Below are 22657 nucleotides of genomic sequence, written 5' to 3'. Positions count from 1 at the left end.
CGGATTTCTAAATTTATTTTATTCAGAAACTAAATTAATTATTTAACGTTCTTATTTTTATTCGGAAAACTAAATTTATTTTTCGTTAACGATATTTATTATTATTTTTATTTTTATAAAGAATTAATTTAGCTAAACATTTCTATTTTTAGTAGTTTCCTAAAATAGCAACAAAATTTCTGAATTTTAGTTCAACTATGTGAAATTACTAAAATGCCCTCAAGGAACCAAAAATTCACTTTCCCCTCTTCCCTTGCTCTCCACGTATAAACCAGGAAGGAAATTTCCTTCCCTCCTTCCCTCAAATCAGTCCAAATTCAGATACTTGGACCCCAAGCACCTCATCTTGTTCTTCACTCTTCCTGTATACAAATTCCCTTCCAATTTCAGACATTCAACATCAAAAATCAATTACCAAAAACTGAAACTCTCACTCCCTTGCTCCTTCGTTCGAACCACCAGCAACCACCGTAGGCCACCACTGCATCCACCACTGACCACCACCGTCCCACACCGTTTGACAACACCTCACCCACTCAGCACCACCATTGTACCCCCGTTGTCCTCCCTCTCCTTCTCCTCGTCGCTTCCCTGCCTCTCTCCCCTGACTCTCTCCTTTTCTCGGCCCCGCCAGCACCACCACTGTCTCGCACCACCACCTCCAGCCACCCCATCACTCTATCAACCAACCTCCGCCTCAAAAACCCCGGCGAGCTTCCCTCCCTCCGCCCAGAACTGCCTCAAGTTACCACCACAAATTCCCCTGTTTTTCCTTTTGTTTCGCACACTCACCGCCCTTCCTCGTGTTCTGCCGCCGTGAAGCACCACCCTCGTTGCCTCCCGGTGCGGTTCCGGTGCTGCAACACCGCCCAAGACCCGAGCCCAGCGCCACCCTCCTCTCCCCTCAACCTCCCCTGCTTCCCCCCTGTTCGCACTCCCTCTCCCCTTCTGTGCTGTTCCACCGCCGCGAACCAACCACCTTCACCATCACCGTCATGCTCCGGCGCGGTCTCGCGCTGCTGCGACACCAGGGCCGCCGCCCAACCCCCCGCCTAGTCGCCCCCTTCCTCCCCTGTTCGCGCGCGCCTTTTCTCCCTCCTCACGCTCTCTCTCTGAATCGCAAAACCACCGCGCCACTGTGCTGGCGTTACCGCCGACGCCGTTCAGGCCGCACAGACCCGCCGCCACCCTCCCTTCCCTTCCTTTCTTCCTTCTTCGTGCCTGTTGCTTGCCCCTCCCCTCTGCTCGACATTTCTTAAAATCAGAAAACCAATTTCCTGACTTTGAAATTCTTCCATTTAACCCAAAACAAAAGGGGATGGGCCCAAATTCTAATGGGCTTTGGTAAGCTCATTCTCTATTACCATTCCAGATTTATAAATTTATCTTTTAAGTTTTTACCCAAATAAATTTGATAAAGTTTCGATACATGTTTATATAATAAATTACTAATAAAATTACTTATTATTTTTCAGGTAGGAAAATATATTTAATTACCGATTTTTACTAAAATTAAGTTACTAGCTAGTATTAGCAAAAAAATGGAATTTAAATAATATTTCCATGAAAACCGGCTTTATGAAATATAAATATATATATTTCGATTAAAATTTCATTCAATAATAATATTTTCATTAAATTTCGAAATTATACTTTTTATTAAAATTCGTTAATTAAATTCTTTACTTATAAAATTTATGATTTATAAAATATTGATTTTAAATTATTTATCGTCGTAGTACTAATTTAATAAATTTAATATTTTGAAAGAAACCGGACTTGGAGCTCAGGAAGAACGATCCATCAGACGGGAAGTATAAAGCTACGGTTGAGGTAACGGCTATTGCTAGTACCCGCAATCCCTTTATAAATGTATTATGAAATTATGACGTTATGATTGGATTTATGAATTAAATGTTTTGACATATTTTATGGATTGTGGGAATGAATTATGATTTGTTGAATTATTCTTTATAATATGATTTGATTGAGTTTTCTCATAAAATGATGTTTATATGATACGTTGAATGAAATGATGTTTTATGGATCCCAGGATCTAAATGATGTTTTATGATATAAAATGAGTTATGTTTTTTCAACTGAAATACAAGCCAAGGCTTGGTAAAAATACATAAAACATGATAAATGAAAGTGAAAGACCTGGTTTGTCTGGCGGTATATAAACTACCATCTTCCTATCTACCGGTCATGCATGCTCCACGGACACCTGTCCACCCATGGATACGAGCCCATGCTCCCATGGTTTATGAGCCCAGGCTCAGGGCCCAGGCCCATGTTACGATGATGAGCCCGGGCTCAGGGCCCAGGCCCAGTGGAGAATTCCTTCACGGTTCGTACTTGCCGACAACTAGCATGTTAATTAAGAGTTGATGAATGACGTTTTCATTAAAAGTTTATGAATGAATTGAATATGATGTTTTATTAAATGTTTTACCTATTCTATTCTCCCTGTGTTATTAAATAAAATGAATTGAAATGAATTTACGTTGCTAGGGTAGTCGTTACTGAGTCTTCGGCTCACCGTTTTATTTTCTGATTTAGGTACTGCGGGGAACGATGGAAACGAGTAGTGGCGAGGAATTTCACTTTAATATTAATCACCGAGTTTATGCTTAATGTTTTAGTAGTTTAATTAAAGACTTCTAGTAAGTTATGTACTTGTATTTTGGGAATATAAAGGATTATTATATTAAATTGGAGGATTTTATGGCTTATGTATGATGTTGCCTTGTAATTTCCAAGAGGGAATTACGGCAGGTAATGTCCCGACCAAATTAGGTTAATTCAGCTGCTAATTATACTTTAATAAGTGATTTAGAGGTCGGGGCGTTACAGGCATAATGTGGTTCGGGATACCCTTGTTGATGTTTGTTATCGGTCTGGGATCTCGACGCGGAAAGAGGTTGATATTGGTCTATCTGGAGGGAACGATGGAGCTCTCCGACCAGCAGATGGGTTACTCTACTCTTGGGATCGGGGCTGTGATGTGTTTATTGACTTGACGGGATCTTCTCCTTTGACACAGTCTGGGTTGTCTGACTTTGCCCCGGGCCAGGTTGTGACTGATGCGGCTATTCGGAAGCGGGTCAAGTACGAAGCATGTTACTAGGTCATTGGTTATGGCTTTCTTCCGTTCTCTTTCTCTTCTTTGGGGGAGCTGGATAAGGATGTTGTTGCGTTGCTAAAGCGGATTCAGAAGTTTTCTAGTACACATGACATTGGGGCTCGTGCTGCTGCTCATATTTTCATCGGGATAGGTTTTCCTATAGCAAGAGGAGTGGGTGCCCAGATTGTATCTCGGCTGCCCACTAATTATTTGTAAAATGTTTGACTTTGTTAGGATTTGATTAATAATAATAATAATAATAATAATAATAATAATAATAATAATAATAATAATAATAATAATAATAATAATAATAATAATAATAATAATAATAATAATAATTTGGATGACGGCACTATTATTGATGACACCTTTGTGGTATGGAAGATCTGCAGTTGATTATGGAGGACGGGCCTTGTCTCGGGTTGCATCTTAACGTGGAGAAGACCGAGATTTTCTGGCCTACAGAGGACCCTCGAAGCAGGATTTTGGGGGTCTTTCCCCCTGATATTGCTCGTCCTTTGCATGGGGTTAAGTTGCTAGGTGGTCCCGCTAGTTCAAATTCAGCTTTTAGTGTTGAGCTTGTGATGTAGAGGGTGAACAAGACCATTGGGCTTATGGATAAGGTACCTCAGCTTGATGATCCTCAGTGTGAGCTATTGTTACTTAGGGCATGTACCAGAGTTTCTAAATTCTACTTTGCTTTGCGTACTTGTCCTCCTGGTATTTTTGAGGCGGCTCAGCGCACTTTTGATGAGGCTCTTCGATCTTCCTTGGAGCGTATTGTTACTGCTTCGGGGCCTGGCTTTGGCGATTGGCAGTGGCGTCTTGCCAACTTAACTTTTTCCTTTGGCGGACTTGGTGTTTATTCCGCAGGTGATGTTCGTCATTATGCTTTTCTTGCTTCTCGATTGCAGTCTTTTGGTTTGCAGACAAAGCTTTTACGGCATGCTGGTATTTTTGGTCCTAGTCGAGTATTTGAGGATGCGTTGAGTCTATTTAGTAGAACGGTGGAGTATGACATTCTGAGTAACCCTAGTATAAACTTATAAAGAAATTGGCAGATATATATTTCACAAAGGTTACTGCATATGCATAATCCACCTTCTCTTTATCTTCTCGACAGTCGTCGTTGTGGAAATCGCAGCAGGGAGATCACACCTCTGCTTGGCTTCGTGGGGTCCCCATATCAGGTTTGGGACAGACGATGAATGATAAGGCTTACCGATGTGTGTTGTGTTACCGGTTGGGGGTTCATTTGTTCTCTATTACGGCGCCATGTTCTGTTTGCTCCAAGGTCTTTGCGGGAGACATCTTTGGTGATCATGCGGTGTCATGTGCTGGCATCGTGGGTATTAACATCGGCATAATGTGGATCGGGATACCGTTGTTGATGTTTGTTATCGGTCTGGGATCCCGGCGCAGAAAGAGGTTGATATTGGTCTATCTGGAGTGAACGATGGAGCTCTCCGACCAGCGGGAGTGTTGCTCTACTCTTAGGATCGGGGTTGTGATGTGTGTGTTGACTTGACGGTATCATCTCCTTTGACACAATCTGGGTTGTCTGGCTTTGCTCCTGGTCGGGTTGTGACTGATGCGGCTGTTCGGAAGCGGGTCAAGTACGAAGTACGTTGTAGGGTCATTGGTTATGGCTTTCTTCCGTTCTCTTTCTCTTTTTTGGGGGAGCTGGATAAGGATGCTGTTGCGTTGTTGAAGCGGATTCAGAAGTTTTCTAGGACACAGGGCATTGGAGCTCGTGCTGCTGCTCATATTTTCACCTGGATAGGTTTTGCTACAGCCAGAGGAGTGGGGGCCCAGATTGTATCTCGGCTTCCCACTAACTATTTGTAAAATATTTGACTTTGTTAGCATTTGATTTATAATAATAATAATAATAATAATAATAATAATAATAATAATAATAATAATAATAATAATAATAATAATAATAATAATAATAATAATAATAATAATAAACTCTCCAAAAAATTGGGCGATTAGGTTAGCGGGGGGTTGGGGCTTGTCCGTGGTCTTTCTGTTCAAGTCTTCCCGGCAGACCAGCGGTGGTCTTTCTGTTCAAGGTTTCCCGGGAGACCAGCGGCGACCCAGCGGTGGAGTCTGTTGACCGGCGACGGGTTGTGAACAACCAGGGGGGTTTTTCGACAACGAGTCAGTCGTTGTTTTTTTTGCGCAATCAATAGTTATAATCCGATTGCTGGTGGCCGGCGAAAGAAATTTTCAGGGGTTCGCGGTTACGTCCGGCATGTCGAGGTGATTCGCGGTAGTTCCTGTTCGGTTTTGTTGTGTTTCGGAAGGCACCGCGTTTGTCGTTGGTTTCTGTTGTGTTCATTTGACGGTGGTTCTACGTTCGGTTTTGTGATTTTGTGGTGCTGTTGTGACGGTGGTTCGTTTCTGACGTTGGTTCAGCTGTTGTGCTGCGTGTTGTTGTGAGTTCTGGTGCATGGTGTTGTGGTGAATGTCGTTGTGCGTGGCATAGAATTTTCTGTTGATCTGGCATCATTTTTTTTGGCTCTCTAATGTCGACTAATGTGGTGCGTTTTCATTGCCCATTTTTGGGTCTTAATGGGTGTCAAGATGGTGGGGGAAATGGGCTTACTAGGAGCTCTTTGATCACCCATCTTCATGATCGTCATTGTAGTGATGATGCCGCTATAGCAGTAACACGACACTCTCTTACCACTGACTTGGCTATTTTCACTGAGGCTGAGTTGACCTTCCGTCGTACGGGGATTTGGCTTTGTGGGGATTGTTTTAAGACGCATGCTATTCGTTCTAAATGTCGTCATGGTCCAGGTTCTGATTTTGTGGCACCGCCGGATAATGGGGATGGTGTTGTTCGGTTTGTGCTCTATGGTCTTTCTAAACCGCAACTCAATTCCGATGTACCTAGTCATGTGGATATTACGGTGCAAGAGCAAGATTATGGTTTTACCCTCTCACTCCTTGACAGATTGCTTTCTAAGCGGCTTTGCACTGTAAAATTCATTCCTCCTAAGTGTCGATTGGGTTTTTCACGGGTTTTGAAAGGCGCGCTTGATAAGGTGATATGCAAGCCTGACGACATCTCTGGTTGGGTTACTCTTCTCGTGTTGCCTCTCTGTATCCTTAGAACTTTTAGTCTGAGGAGTAACCGCGAGTGTTCATCTGCCGTTAGGCGACAACGACAGGAAGAGAGCATCGCCAATGCTATTCGTACTTGGAGTGAGCCAGGTGGTAGTATGCTTCTTTTGCGGGAAGATTTGGCAGTTGGATCCCCTCCTTTGATGGATGCTGACGAGGATCTTGAGTTGGTAGAGCGGAATATCAAGCAGTGTCGTAGGAAGATTTGTGATGCCCATTACAGCGCCACAGTCTGTGTTCTTTCTTCTTCTGATGTTGCTCCTTATAATGAATCCACCCTTGCGGATTTACAGTCGAAGCATCCTTCTTCTCCAGCTCCAGTCTTATCTGATATTCCTGTTGATCACCACCATCTCACTACTTCTTCTGTTGTTGTTTTGGACCGGATTAGGAGTTTTCCACGTGGCACATCTTGTGGGAGGGACGGTTTGCGTGCTCAACACCTTATGGACTGCTTGAGTGGAGCTGCTGTGGCTGTTTCAGATGAGTTAGTTGACTCCATTGCTGGGGTGGTTAACCTCTTTTTTGCTGGAGAATGTCCCATGGAATTGGGACAGTTTATTGCTAGTGCTCCTCTCACACCTCTTGTCAAGCCCGGTGGTGGTATTCGTCATATTGTTGTGGGTACTGTTTGGCGACGTCTGATTTCGAAGGTTGGTGCTGTTATGATTGGTCCGTCTTTGGGGAGTTATTTTGATGGTCTTCAATTCGGTGTCGGGGTACCTGCGGGTGGCGAGGCAATTCTTCATGCTGTGAATCGGTTGATTGAGGATCGGGGTTCTGATATGGGTCTTTCGATGTTGTTGGTGGATTTTCAAAATGCCTTCAATTTAGTTGATCGAACGACCATGTTACGTGAAGTACGCCTTCGTTGTCCGGGCATTTCGCGTTGCGTTGATTTCTGCTACTCTACTCCAGCCAGATTGTATTATGGGGAGCATACCTTATGGTCGTCTCAGGGTGTGCAGCAGAGTGATCCCCTTGGTCCTTTGCTATTTGCTTTGGTTTTACAACCCCTGATTTGTAAAATCAGAGATGCTTTTGATTTATGTCTCCTGGCATGGTATTTGGATGACGACACTATTATTGGTGACACCTTGGTGGTTGGGAAGGTTCTGCAGTTGATTATGGAGGAAGGGCCTTGTCTCGGATTACTTCTTAACGTGGAGAAGACTGAGGTTTTCTGGCCTTCAGAGGACACTCGTAGCAGGATTGTGGGGGTCTTTCCCGCTGATATTTCTCGTCCTTTGCATGGTGTTAAGTTGCTTGGGGGTCCCGCTAGTTCCGATCCAGTTTTTAGTGGTGAGCTTGTGATGCAGAGGGTAACCAAGACCATTGGGCTTATGGATAAGGTTGCTCAGCTTGATGATCCTCAGTGTGAGTTGTTGTTACTTAGGGCATGTACTGGAGTTTCAAAACTCTACTTTGCTTTGCGTACTTGTCCTCCTGGTATCTTTGAGGCGGCTCAGCGCTCTTTCGATGAGGCTCCTCGTTCTTCCTTGGAGCGTATTGCTACTGCTTCGGGGCCTGGCTTTGGTGATTGGCAGTGGCGTCTTACCAACTTACCTTTTTCCTTTGGCGGACTTGGTGTCTATATATTCCGCAGGTGATGTTCGTCAGTATGATTTTCTTGCTTCTTGTTTGTAGTCTTCTGGTTTGCAAACAAAGCTTCTACGGCATGCTGGTATTGTTGGTCCTGGTCGAGCATTTGAGGATGCGTTGAGTCTATATAATAGAACGGTGGAGTATGACATTTTGAGTAACCCTAGTGAGGTCGCTGCCCCTAAACTCATGAAGAAACTGGCAGATATATACTTCACAAAGGTTACTGCATCTGCAGAATCCACCTTCTCTTTATCTTCTCGACAGTTAGCTTTGTGGAAATCGCAGCAGGGAGATCACACCTCTGCTTGGCTTCGTGCGGTCCCATATCAGGTTTGGGCAGACGATGAATGCTAAGGCTTACCGATGTGTGTTGTGTTACCGGTTGGGGGTTCCTTTGTTCTCTGTTACGGCGCCATGTTCTGCTTGTTCCAGGGTCTTTGCGGGAGACATCTTTGGTGATCATGCGGTGTCATGTGCCGACATCGTGGGTATTAAACATCGGCATAATGTGGTTCGGGATACCCTTGTTGACGTTTGTTATCGTTCTGGGATTTCGGCGCGGAAAGAGGTAGATGTTGGTCTATCTGGAGGGAACGATGGGGCACTCCGACCAGCAGACGTGTTGCTCTACTCTTGGGATCGGGGCTGTGATGTGTGTGTTGACTTGACGGGATCATCCCCTTTGACACAGTCTGTGTTGGCTGGATTTGTTCCGGGACGGGTTGTGGCTGATGCGGCTATTCGGAAACGGGCCAAGTACGAATCACGTTGTAGGGCCATTGGTTATGGCTTTCTTCCGTTCTCTTTCTCTTCTTTGGGGGAGCTGGATAAGGATGCTGTAGCGTTGCTGAAGCGGATCCAGAAGTTTTCTAGGACTCAGGACATTGGGGCTCGTGCTGCTGCTCATATTTTCACCAGGATAGGTTTTGCTATAGTCAGAGGAGTGGGGGCCCAGATTGTATCTCGGCTTCCCACTAACTATTTGTAAATTATTTGATTTTGTTGGCATTTGATTTATAATAATAATAATAATAATAATAATAATAATAATAATAATAATAATAATAAATTTTTTTTAGAAGGATATCGGGATAGTTGGATGATTGTGAGTTAACCAATGATTTAGATTAAAACTAGTTACTGTCCCGGGCGATGCCCCGGAGTGTTTTATATAGTTTGATTTTTTTTTATTCATCTCAAATTTACTTATAAATTTCTTTATATATGCAATTTGAGAATAATATAAATTTCATTATATATGCAGTTAAGAATAAAATTGGTTAACCAACAATCGTTGAACTAAATTTTTGAGTAAAGTTTTATTTGTATAAAACTTTGTTTTTTGTAATACTTACTTGCAACTTATTAAAAAAGAATTAAATGACAATTGTATACTGAGTTGCAAAATTGAAATACATTTTAGAGGAATGAAAACATATTTTATTGGTTTAAAGAAAGTGCACCATTATTTTTTTCATATTCTTTTCTCTATAATGTCATGGTTTTATGTTTGATCTAAATAATTGTCTAGAAAAGATATATGATTTGATTAGTAAAGGAATAGAAATTAGAAAAAATTCGTTATCACAAAATGTTACTCAAATACATAAATTTGGACATTGAATTTTTATACGATTTTTCTCTTTTTTAATTGTTTTAGACTCACGAAGTTGTATTATTGGAGTGATGGATAAAACTTAGCATTATCATATAAGAGGTCATGTGTTCAAGGATTGGTAACAATATTTTGTTGTGAGGACACAATAAACAATCATGTGGGCGTATGACGGGGAACTAAGATGCCAAGTCAGATTTAATAATATATAGATGAGAAGTTCCCCATAAAAAAAAAGATTAAAATGAGAAGACCATCAATATATAATTGAGTCTATTGTTGTTAATTTTTCCAAAATAATATACAATCTTAAATATATAATTAAATTTTTATTATAAAAAAAACTATACATTTTGACAAATTTACGAAAATACCACCCAATATATTTCGCCCATTAATTTTGAAGATTAAGTGGACAAGTGGACAACCCTTGAAATTGACTTGCATTAATAATCGTAAGTACTAAATGCAATTCAAAAAACCTAAATGTAGAACAACTTATCATTACTTAAAATCCTAAAAGACCAAAATATATAACCTTTTTCCTACTTGATCATCTCCATTCGTATTCTTTCTCCTCCTTTTGTTCCTGAACTCTCTACTTCCTCCGTTCTTATTTACATGAAACAATTGAGTTTTGGACACTATTCACACAAACTAGCTCCTTTGACTTCCTTTTGTGATTTATACTTAAAGAAAAAACATAGTTATGTTGGGTTTTATTAGATTCGTCTCAATGGTTATATATTTTTTTTTCTTCTAAAAATCAACTTTTTATAATTTTTTCTTATTCATAATTTAAGATATTAATATTTAAAATCGTGTATTGGCAAGTGTGCCTAAATAATTGTGTCATACTTCGTATAAAAAAGAACAAAGGAAGTACGAAGTATCATATATCTTTCTTAGGCCCTGTTTAGTTCACCTTATTTCTCCTGATCTGATCTGATCTGATCTGATCTGGTCTGATCTGATCTGATCTGATTTGATCTGATTTGATCTGAACTTATTTTTTCTGATCTGATCTGAACATATTTTTTCTGATCTGATCTGATCTGATTCTTCAAAATTAAGTTTAAACAAAAATCTACATTTATTAATATTAAACGACTTACGTGTAAAATAAATGTTACACAAATTTATAATATTGTTATTATTTACTTGACTTTGCTCATGATTTAACTATTCCTTATATTAGATAGACCTATACATGATCTAGATAGATCGGTTATGATCTAGACATATAAGTTCTGACCTGGATGATATGTACAGATCGGTTCTGATCTAGACATGATTTATACAAATCAGTTATGATCTGGACATGATCAGTTCTAATCTGGACATGATCAGTTCTAATCTGGACATGATCTTACAGATTAGTTCTGATCTGGACATGATATGTACAATTCAGTTATGATCTAGACATGATCTGGACATGATCTGTATAGATCAATTCTGATCTAAACATGATATATGTATAGTTCAGTTCTTATCTAGACATGATCTGAACATGATTTGTTCAGATCAGTTCTGATCTGGACATGAACTGTACAGATTAGTTATGATCTAGACATGATCTGTATAGATCATGATATGTAAAGTTCAATTCTGATCTAGACATGATCTGTACAGATCGGTTCTGATCTGGTCATGATCTGTACAAACTAGTTCTGATCTGGACATCATTTTTGCAGATCAATTCTGATCTGAACATAATCTGTACAGAGTTGATATCTAGACCAGTTATAATTTGGACATATCGATTCTTATCTGGACATGATCTGTACAATCGGTTTTGATCTTAACATATTGGTTCTGTAAGGATCGGTTCTGATGTAGACAAGATCTTTGCAGATTTGAACATGATTTGGACATGATCTGTAGATATCAATTATGATATGGATATTATCTGATCCTATCAGTTCTGGTCTGGATATATAATGGTTCTGATCTATAAAAATCAGTTCTGATATTGACATGACCTGATCATATCGTTTTTGATCTGGCCTTAATGGTTTTAATTTGGACATGATCAATTTGAATGTTTTTCTTAAAGTTTTTTATGCCTTCAATAATAGATTTTAATTGCATCGACAACAACAATATTTTTTATAAAAGCAATAATAGTAATAAAATATTAAATATAATAACAATGATATAAACATATACAAATAATAATAATAATAATAATAATAATAATAATAATAATAATAATAATAATAATAAGAATAATAGTAATAATGATAATACTCCGTAATAATCTAGTCTGATCTGATCTGATCTGGTTTGATCTGGTCAGATCTGATCTGAACTTATTTTTTCTGATCTGATCTGATCTAAACTTATTTTTTCTGATCTGGTCTGGTCTGATCTGATCTGATTAGATCTGAAATAAGTAATAAGGTCCTGAAATAAGGTGAACTAAACAGGGCCTTAGTGTTCAATTCAAGACTCTTCTTTTACTTTGCTACGATTTTTTTTATTTGGAAGTAGGCACAAAGCCATAATTTTTTTTTTATCAGGTACTCCCTCCGTTTCTTTTTGTTTGTTACGTATTTCTTTTAGGGTGTTTCACAATGTTTGTTACGTGGGAGAATATTTCCTTTTATAAACTTATTATACTATCATTTTTTGTGCCAACTTTTAATTTTAATTGGTCCAATTTTTTCAACACATTAAATTTCTTTACAAATTCCAAATATGTTAAGTTAGCAATCTTTGTGTTTTTCCATTATTGGTTCATTTTGATAAATAAAACAATCTTATTGGTTGTTGTAATGAATAGTGGATTGAGGTTTTACTTGAGTTTATTTGTTTATAAAAAAACAAAAGAATCTTTATTATACGTTAACAAATGGGTAAAAGTCCAAACGTAACAAACAAAAAGAAACGGAGGGAGTACTTGCTTTCGGGTGCCAGATGTTTTGCTCAATGATTGGTAGTTGCGGAAATTCGTACCGGTTTCTGGTTCAATGGTTCGAATAGTTGTTCTGACAGTGGGTTAAGACCTCTGAAAATTTATTCCGATAGTCAGTCAATACCCCCGGGAATTTGTTCCAGCAACTAGTCAAGACTTGTGAAAATGTGTATTATATTGGCAATTGGTCAAGGCTTCAGGGAATTTGTACCGTTTTCCATAAATTCTTTTTGGTTTGGTATTTGATTTGGGTTTAACAATTTCTTATAATTAATGTGAAATTTAAGAAAAATTGTTGAGTTAGAGAGTAATAACAAGGCTTGTCCATGGAAATGTTATTAGAGATGGCGATTTGTAATTACAAGTATATGCCTTGTATTAATTTACATGTCACTAAATATTAGAGTGTGATTTAAATTTTAATAGCTTTTGGAGGGAAAATGGTATAGATTGAACAAGGGGAAAATAATTATTTAAGTCATACTCCGTAGTAGTACCCGCCGCGCCTTAATAATATCCGCTTGACATTCTTGAAAGAAAAACTCCCCAAATCCCCAATTCAACTATTAATTCACTGGTAGAGTGGCAAAAACCTCACGTCACTCCTCCCATGGCGTTTCCAATTCATGTAATCACCACACATATCCTCCCCAAATTACCTTTGAAATCCCTTCCACGCTTCAAATGTGTCTGCAAATTATTCAAAAGCACAATTTCGTGCCACGAATTCATCAAACATTACCTCCGTCTTTCTCTCCCCTCCGACGCAAATCGCCTCGTAATCTTCCCCGGAAAAGACGAATTCCTCCTCCACTCCTACAATCTTGACTCCCCAGAACCTCCAATCATCAACGACCTCTCTCTTCCCGAAAACTTCAACGGCCAAATCGGGTACGTTTCTATAATCGGTTCTTGCAACGGTTTACTCTGTATCACAAAAGGGTGCGCGTTTACAAGACTCTTTCTCTTGCTCAATCCATTTAATGGGAGATTCTGGGAAATACCCTATGCGAGATTCCAGGCATCCAATGCAGTTTTGAATTTCGAATTTGGGTATGTTGCTGCAAGTGATGATTATAAGATTGTTTCTTTTGTTGATTATGTTGACTATAATGATGTGAAAATGAGGGGTGTTTTAGTTTATAGCTTGAAATCGGATTCTTGGAAATGGGTTTATATTGTTTCAAGACCTCAAGATGAGTTAAGATCGTGTAGTAGTGTTGTTCTTTTGGGTAATAATTTGCTGCACTTGGTTTTTTGGGGTTTGACTTGGAACAGTAAAAGGATCAGTTGTTTCGATATTGAGTCCGAAAGATGGAGGGAGGATGTGGTAATGCCGGCGTATTATGATGGGTATAACTTGTTTGAGTATGAGGATTATTTGCATGAGTTGGGTGTTCTTGATGGGTGTTTGTGTTTAACTTTCGGGAATCACCGCGAATCAAATCTTGATGTGTGGGTAATGAAGGAATATGGTAATAAAGATTCGTGGTCGAGGTTATTTAGCATTTCTACATGGAGGCTTTCAGGGATGATTTCCCCCATTGCTTACCGCAGGGGATCAAAAAAAGAAGTTTTATTGATGATGTTCTACCCAATGAGACTTTTTTGGTACGATATCAGCCGTGATACAATTCATATAGTTGACTTCAATAAGTTTCGGGCTCTTCCACATCCACGAGCTTGGATATGCATTGAAAGTCTTGGAGGTGATCAAGTTGACATAATGTAAGTTATTTATGGTATACTTGTTAGGTTATGATACATATGAATAAACATAAATCATGCGGAAAAACCATAAAGTCAGGAAACATATTATTTACACATAATCATTTAGCATAATTCAGATGCATACACTTTGTAGCGTGCCCTCCCTAGCTGCGCTCGAACCGAACAAGAACAAGTCTTTAGGACTCCAAGTGTCGTCCCTCCGTAGATAGTCCACAGCACGTCCGGATCCGCCTTAAGCTTGACCAACTAGAATCGCCCTTAAGGTTACTAGGATTTTCGGCTATTTGGGTTGCAAGTGTTTGGCTGGTTTTTGCTTGAAAATCTTACATTTTGAATACTTCAAATCTCGATATAAATTGTGAACCCAGGCCACATATTTATAGGGGTATGGAAAGAGAATTGGAATCCTACTAGGATACGAATTAATTAAATTAGAATCCTAGTAGAACTCTTATTTAATTAATTTATCTTTTAGGATTAAGAATTTAATCATATATCGAATCCTGATAGCTTTAGGATTTGTATAGCACGCACACGAGCATCGCACGAGCACCGCCCACTCGCGCAGGCCTTGCGGCCCACGCTGAGCGCACAACGCCTCGGCCCATGCATGCTGCCTGTGTCCGCGCGCGCGCCCAAGGCCTTGGCTGGGCCTGACCTTGCGCTGGGCCTGGTCGAGGCTTGGCGTGTGTTGGTGATGCGTGTGTCTTGCTGGGCGATGGTCTGGCTTCGTGCTGGGCCTTCGTCTAGCGAGCCTCGTCCGATGCTAATTCGTACGATACGCTTCCGATTAAATTCCCGATTCCGGAATTCATTTCCGATACGAACAATATTCAATATTTCCGATTCCGGAATTAATTTCCGTTTCGAACAAATATTTAATATTTCTGTTTCCGGAATTATTTTCCGATTTCGATAATATTTCCGTTTCCGGAATTATTTTCCGATTCCGATAATATTTCCGATTCTGACAATATTTCCGTTTACGGCAATATTTCCGATTCCGGCAATATTTCCATTTCCGATAATATTTTCCGATACGTACCATGTTTCCGTTTCCGGCGACATCTACGACTTGGATAATATTTATATTTTCGATACGATCCATATTTCCGTTTCCGGCAATATCATCGTTTCCGGAGTATTCATTTGCTTGCCTTTGACGATCTCAGCTCCCACTGGAACCAAGATCCGTCGATTCCGAATATTCATAGATGGAGTATTTAATTCCATTAAATACTTGATCCGTTTACGTACTATTTGTGTGACCCTACGAGTTCAGTCAAGAGTAAGCTGTGGATTAATATAATTAATTCCACTCGAACTGAAGCGGCCTCTAGCTAGGCATTCAGCTCACTTGATCTCACTGAATTATTAACTTGTTAATTAATACTGAACCGCATTTATTAGACTTAATATTATATGCATACTTGGACCAAGGGCATTATTTCCTTCAGTCTCCCACTTGTCCTTAGGGACAAGTGTGCATCTCCTAATTCCTTTGTCGCTCGATGCTTGCTCTTGAACATAAGGTAAGAGTTGTCATCCTTATTATGTCCAGAGGTGTTTCTCGGTTTCAGAGTTCAACTGATCAAATAAACAGATAATCATAGCCTATGATTCATCCGAGCACGGCCATGCATTTAACAGTTTATAGCTCTCCGAGTGGCCTTGTACAACTTTTAAGCATCTCATCCCTATTTATGGGAGGACAATACCAATCTTGTGATCTTGAGATTAGACTTCGTTTGATAGGTGATTACCTGAGCGTTGCCTTTATAGCCTCCTCTTACGGTGCGACGGTTGGTCAACGTCAAAGTAACCAGTTCTCAAACAAGTAATCTCAAATCACTCAGGTATTGAGGATTTAGTGTCTAATAATTTTAATGAAATTTACTTATGACAGATTTTCATCTCTTACAGTAAAGTTTCATAGGTTTGTCCGATATTAGTCTTCCCAAAGTAAGTATCTATGCAAATGATTACGACATTGCCATGTCCACATAGTTCAAGAAATTGAACTACTAGTCATCTTGCATTCTAGTCGTCTAGCGTTTTCTATGCGTCGATCTTTATAGAAAACTCCGACCAGGGACCATTTTCAACTTTTGACATTCAAGTTCACTTGATAGACATTTCTTAGTCACAGGACTGGTCCTGACAGTCTATCTTGAATATTTCGTCAAATTTGAAGGGACTCATCTTTTAATACTAAACCAAGATTAAATGGAATATGAAAATACATTTCATATATGATAAATGTTCAACCCTAATGTTTTACAACCATGGGCCTCAAACCCATCTTTAAAACAGTTCATGGAATTCAAAGCTATGCTTGATTTCCAGTGCTACAATGTGAGTGTTGCTTCTCACTTGTTGCATAGGTTTAGTTATCATGCTTTGCCAATCTTAATATCCTTCTCATCGAATGTTCTTCGAGATATGATGATAAGATATTTTTGAGTTTGTTTATTATGTGATCTAGTCTTTCTTACTTTGATAGTGGTTCTACGCATTTTGCAATGAAGAACCATCAAGTCAACAGACATGTGATCCACCCAAGTTCAGTGAAGAACTCTTTAACGTAAATAACCCTGTTTTATTGCTTCTTAGGCAATAAGTACTTTTACTTCAACTGTTTAGGTTGCTAGTGATGCTTTGTTTGGATTTACTTATCCAAGCAGTTCACAGATATGTGTAAGACTTTCCACCTGTATCTTAGAACATAGAAATTAATATTTAATTTCCCACGCAACAACTCATGGTCTCCTATCCATGTTGCCATTTCAAAACACGATGCTCTTTAGCTCGTCCTTGTCAATGGTTAACTCCAAAGGGATCTTGCTTGATCCTTTGCCAATGTTTATGCGTGTAGCATCAACTATTTAGCATATCTTTATTTCCTTGAGTCAAGAACTGTTCCTATGTACCTTTTCAAGTACCATAAGTTTTTATTGATCTCAATCTAGTTGATCTTTACTTAGACCAATAGAGATTGGTATGTGTTCGTCATGCCTAAAGTCATACGATACATTTTTGGCGATCCTCATATTATATCATACATGATAAATTCTTTTGCAGAATCATTCCCAATTGAATTCTATTCATGTTGCTTTTAGCTCATCTAGTTTCAGTAGATACTAAATCCAGCAAAATTCTTTGACATACAATATAGGTTTAAGAATCTTAGTAGATTCTTTGATATTTAATTTAGTAAATGCTTATACATAGTTAAAACATTCTTTACTTAAATTTATTCACATGGGTCGAATATCTCCAATGGAGTATTTCGTGTTTGATTTAGTAAATGTCATTACTTAATCCAAAACAATATTATAAGATCTTTGTAACTAGATCTTAATACCCAGTATGTACTAAGTTTCGCCTTGGTCCATCATTGATGAATAATTTCAAACCTAAGTTATTAGCATTTGAATGTTATTTCACAATAGAGAGATATGTGTGTGATACACATAGGACCAATTAAGTTTTTATGTACTCCCACTAAACTTCTTATATATCTATAAGAATCATGTACATTTTATGAAACTAAAATACTTATCTATATACTCTACTAAAACACAGGGCGCTCAGTCTGGAGCTGACAAGTGTCCATGTGTAATAATTTTTATTATTTTTTAAAAAATTAAATTCTACCAAATTTACATTATTAGATACGTTATGTATTTTTGGTATAATCTTAGCCTATAAAATCTATTATAATGTACTATAATCTACAATAGAATAATAGATTTTACCATTAAATTTTCATTATTAGATACGTTATGTATTTTTGGTATAATCTTAGCCTATAAAATCTATTATAATCTACTACTCCGTATAAAATTCACTATAATCTACTATAGAATATTCAATTATTACTTTTTTGGTTGTGTGTAGCAAACTTACATGATTGTATACGTTAAAATATAGTTAGCAAATCTTTTGATTTTATAATATATTTTATACGGTATATGATTTTGATATACTATTGATTTAAGTGCTATTAAAAAATGGAAGCAAACTTAAAATTGATCTAACCAAATTCATATACCGTATAAAATCTTTTGATATTGTCGTACAACTATATGCCAATAAAAAACTGATACCAACTAATAAATTATATTGAATTGTCTAAGGTTTGCACCGTACCACGTACTCCCATAAATATATAAAGACGCGTCTATTAGTTATTGAGTAGCATCTATATATCTGTATATGTATATACCCTACTAAAAGATATGGCACTAGCTATGAAGCTGACACGTGTACATATCTTTTATTATTTTTTATTTACATTTTTTAACTTACATATATATCAAATAATTATTTAAGTTAATCAATATCTTTTACAAATCTATTTTTTCAAATACTCTGTATATGATAAAATAAAGAGTATTTGAAAAAATAAAGCAATTCTATTACTTTATCATACTTAACAGGAGTTTCCTAATATAATGATCTATTAGTTTGTCAACCTTAACTAATTATGATTCCAAACAAATTTAAAATGATAATATAACATTTTAAAAAATAGATTCGACCTAAAAATACAACTATTGAATGTGGAATAAGTATTACGGAATATGATATATGTTGCTTGAATTACGTAATAATCCAACTATTGAATGTGGAAAATAAGTGTAGAATCAACATAATAATCTAAATACCCTGAATCTACTTTTAAAAAAATAATAAATAGGTAATATATTTTTAAAACGTAGTTTCATGAGTACTATATGATATATAATAAATAGGTAACATATTACATTTTAAAAAATACTTTTATTTGTTTATCTTATTATATATATAAAAAAAGTATATATTACACACAAAATAATTAATAGATATATTATTGTCAGATTAGACTGGATGCATTTCATGATAACAATGACTTATTAATATGAAAATTTTCAAGAAATACGTTAATGTTTTACGTAGTCAATCTCATGCACAATATCTTAATCATATGAATTACTACCTGACATAATCCTATCTTAGTATATTTTACTTATATAACGTATCATGGACATTTTATACTAATATCTAAAATCTTATAACTATCATGGACATTTTATACTAATATCACCAAATACTCAAAAAAAGTATCACCAAATAAATTCACTAATATCTAAAATCTTATAACTTTACGAGTGCAGAGTATTCTCAATTCCGTTGATATTTATCTCCAAAAATATTTTATATCACAATTAAGATTATAAAATAGGTGAAGCGGGTTGAATGAACATTTGTCTATCTCCAACCCGTTACACTTACGAGAATATATAAATAGTGATTCGACGAGTGGTGAACATTTATAGAGATAAAATTGTATTCTTCGTAGTGATGTGGTATGTGGGTTTTCTTTGGTTTTTCCTTTTAGCATACATAAAATATTTCTTTCATAAATACTCCACAAAGTACAATAAATTATTTATTTATTATTTCGACCACATGTATAATAGGTGAGTGAAACAAAGAAAAATGGAGGTTGGGTACATTCCCTTCACCTTATTTGAAATAAATTTTTTGAATTTATCTAAACTTAATGGGCTTGAAACTGATTAAATCATTTATGTATTTGATCAGACCTGATTTCAAGAGAATAAACTTGAGATTGGACGGGTACTTAAAATGGGTACGGGTAACACAATAAAAAAAAAGATAGTATTTGAACTTAATATCGGATCTGAAATGGGTCGGGTTGAATAGGTATAGTTAGGTTACATCGGGTTCATGTTTTTATCAATATGTTCATACAATGTGGATAAATCAGTAGCGAGATCAAATGGATAGAGGGTTTTACTTCGGGTCAGGTAAATTCGATTCCAAATTATAAAGTCACAATTTTTAATACGTTTATAAATTCTAATATTTGAGGCCTTAATTAGGGGAGAAAGGCAATAACTAACTTTTAAAAGTGTGAAGAATTTAAGATCAATAGCGGGATTGAATGGGTTATGGATTGTAAACGATTCGAATTAAACGGGTTGTAAACGGTTCAGATTAAGCGGGTTACGCGTTAAAATACTTCGTTAAACGGGTTACGAGTCGTAAACTGTTCAGATTAAGCGGTTCAAACGGTTTGGATTGAAACGGATTGGGTCATTAATGGCTTTCAGATCCATTCGGTTCGGTTGAAACGGATCTGGTTGCTACGGAACAGGTTTGTTATCGGGTTTCGGATATAAATCGGGTTAATATTTTCCTGTCAGTTCGGGTTGGTCGAATATAATTGAATCGGTCTTGGGTTCCAGCTCCCGGAGTATTAACGGTTTGGGTTCTAAACGATCGGACCAACCTTGCGGGTTCAACGGTTCAGCTTGAGAATTGACATCTCTCATAATACAAGATGATATTGATTTTTATACCTAACATGAAACTATGGGTGGTGCGTGAAAAGGAATAAAAAAATCTACGTATTTTTCTATGTTTTTTTAAAAAATTAATTTAACTTTACACTTAAAGTTAAAATATATAAACCGTGCATCGCACGGGTCCTTTACTAGTTAGCTTCACTAAAATACAGTTTTAATTCCCAATTTGCTTGCTTAAATCTGTACTTAGATTTCATAAGCTAGCTTTCTTTTTCAAGTATTTATTTGGATCCACAAATCCTATGACATACCATGTACATAGTTTATTCCAACATTTGATTGATGAATTGTTTTGTCCTCCAATTGCCATATGTACCAATATGCAATCATTGCTTGATTTATAGATTTGAGCATTACGATTATGCATGAGGTTTCAACACAATCCACACCGTGAATTTGCTTGTAACCTTTAGCAACTAATCTAGCTTTGTGTGTGAACACAATTCCATGTTTGATGGTTTTTATCCTTTAAAACAAACTTGCAACCAATAGGTGTGAAACTATTCTTGCAAATCAACAAAATTTCAATTTTGTCATCAAAACATTGAGTATGTTTTATGGCCTCTAACCATTTAAAACATTTGAGTCTATATATGGCCTCTAACCATTTTAGGGAATCTGGATTTCGTCATAGCTTTCTTACAGGTCACAAACTCATTAATCTACATGATAATAGTTTGACTGCAAGTTGTAGGTTCTTCACTATCTAATAGAAGAATCGCATAGCTTCAGTGACCTGAACTCCATGTTTCTTCACTATCTAATAGAAGAATCTCATAGTTTCAGTGACTTGAACTCTATGCCTACTTGGGTATAGAACATCAAACAATAGAATATCAGTAGCCACTTGAAAGTCCTTTGAATATTTTGTTCTCCTTGAAGCACTTGTAAAGTCTTCTAAGAGATGTCTATTCTTTAAAAGCCACTTCTAAAGTCCTTAAAGAATACGTGTTCGGATTTTCTAAAGAACTTCGAAAAGCCTCCGGAATGTCCGTTATATTTGTTATTCGCCTCGAAGACTTTCGAGGTCTATTTTCTCCCACTTGTCATTTTGAAACGAATCTCCAAAAGGACATCATTTCGAGCAAACAAACATTATGTTCTCAAAAATTCGTGGTAGAAACAATACCTTTGTGTCTCATTTGAATAAATCACAATGTAACATATATCTATAATTGGGCCTTAGTTTGTTGAATAACAAACACTAAGCTCCCACTGAGTTTGGCAACTCTCTAGATATATAATTATGAAAAGATATTCTGAATTTACTTTTCAATAGCTTTGACGAATTTGGTTTAGTTTGGTGGTAATTGAGCATTTTGTTTTAGAAATTATAGGAAAAGTCTTTATGATTCATCATTGATCGAATCAAGTACTAATTGACTTCGATCATTCCAACTTAGATATGCCATATCTCATGGAGCTAGATCGTGAAATTACAACACACAATTATTGATGATCATTCTTGGTATAAGTAATTAACAACATGATCTACCTAGATCTTTATGATTTCTTGCCAAGTGGATTTTATACTTATGAATCTTTGAACTAGCCAAACAGATTCAAATTTATATCACTTTGAGTAAATAAACCTACATTCACTTCAAATCCATGTGAAATAATAACGTCATAAAATCTTTCTTTAGCTTTGAACTCTATTGTCTAGGCGTTCTAACAATAGTTCATATCTTTTGTTACTTTCAACAAGTAAGACTTGCTTGTCTTAAATTTATCTAGAAATCAATCAAATTTCAAAAGTCCATCGAAATAGAGCTTATGAATGTTAGCTTGTTGATATGGTCTAAGCAACAATGCCAAAGATTAGTGAAACTCAAATCAAGGGGTTGATTTGAACCTAGTAATGTTTTTATTGTTAAAGAGTTGTTTGTTTTAATCAAGCATATTGACTCAACCCGTAATTGACCATTTCACTCAAATAAACAAACAAACATTGTTTTTGTTTTTCTTGAATGTGAGTCTTTCTGTGTTTGAAAACAGAAATTTAGGTATGCTGATTATGGAACAAAATAGCCATTAAGTTCCAGCCTTTGAAAGGACTTAAAACAAACTAGATGACCCTACAACTAATGTAGCATTGCCATGCTTCATTTCCCACTCGTAGGCCATTGGTGTAGCCTAGCTTC

General features: G+C 37.0%; 1 long non-coding RNA gene across 1 annotated transcript; it reads left to right on the top strand.

Annotated features, from left to right (window-relative positions):
* Nucleotides 1–421: 421 nt before the first annotated feature.
* On the top strand, nt 422–3311 carry LOC130467022 (uncharacterized). Its single transcript, XR_008927181.1, has 3 exons — nt 422–1344; nt 1771–1833; nt 2563–3311. It is a non-coding gene; the product is annotated as an uncharacterized lncRNA (long non-coding RNA).
* The last annotated feature ends 19346 nt before the right edge of the window (nt 3312–22657 follow it).

The sequence above is a fragment of the Spinacia oleracea genome, chromosome 2, assembly GCF_020520425.1.
Source record: "Spinacia oleracea cultivar Varoflay chromosome 2, BTI_SOV_V1, whole genome shotgun sequence".
NCBI classification, from domain to species: domain Eukaryota; kingdom Viridiplantae; phylum Streptophyta; class Magnoliopsida; order Caryophyllales; family Amaranthaceae; genus Spinacia; species Spinacia oleracea.
This window is presented reverse-complemented; position numbering and strand designations above follow the sequence as displayed.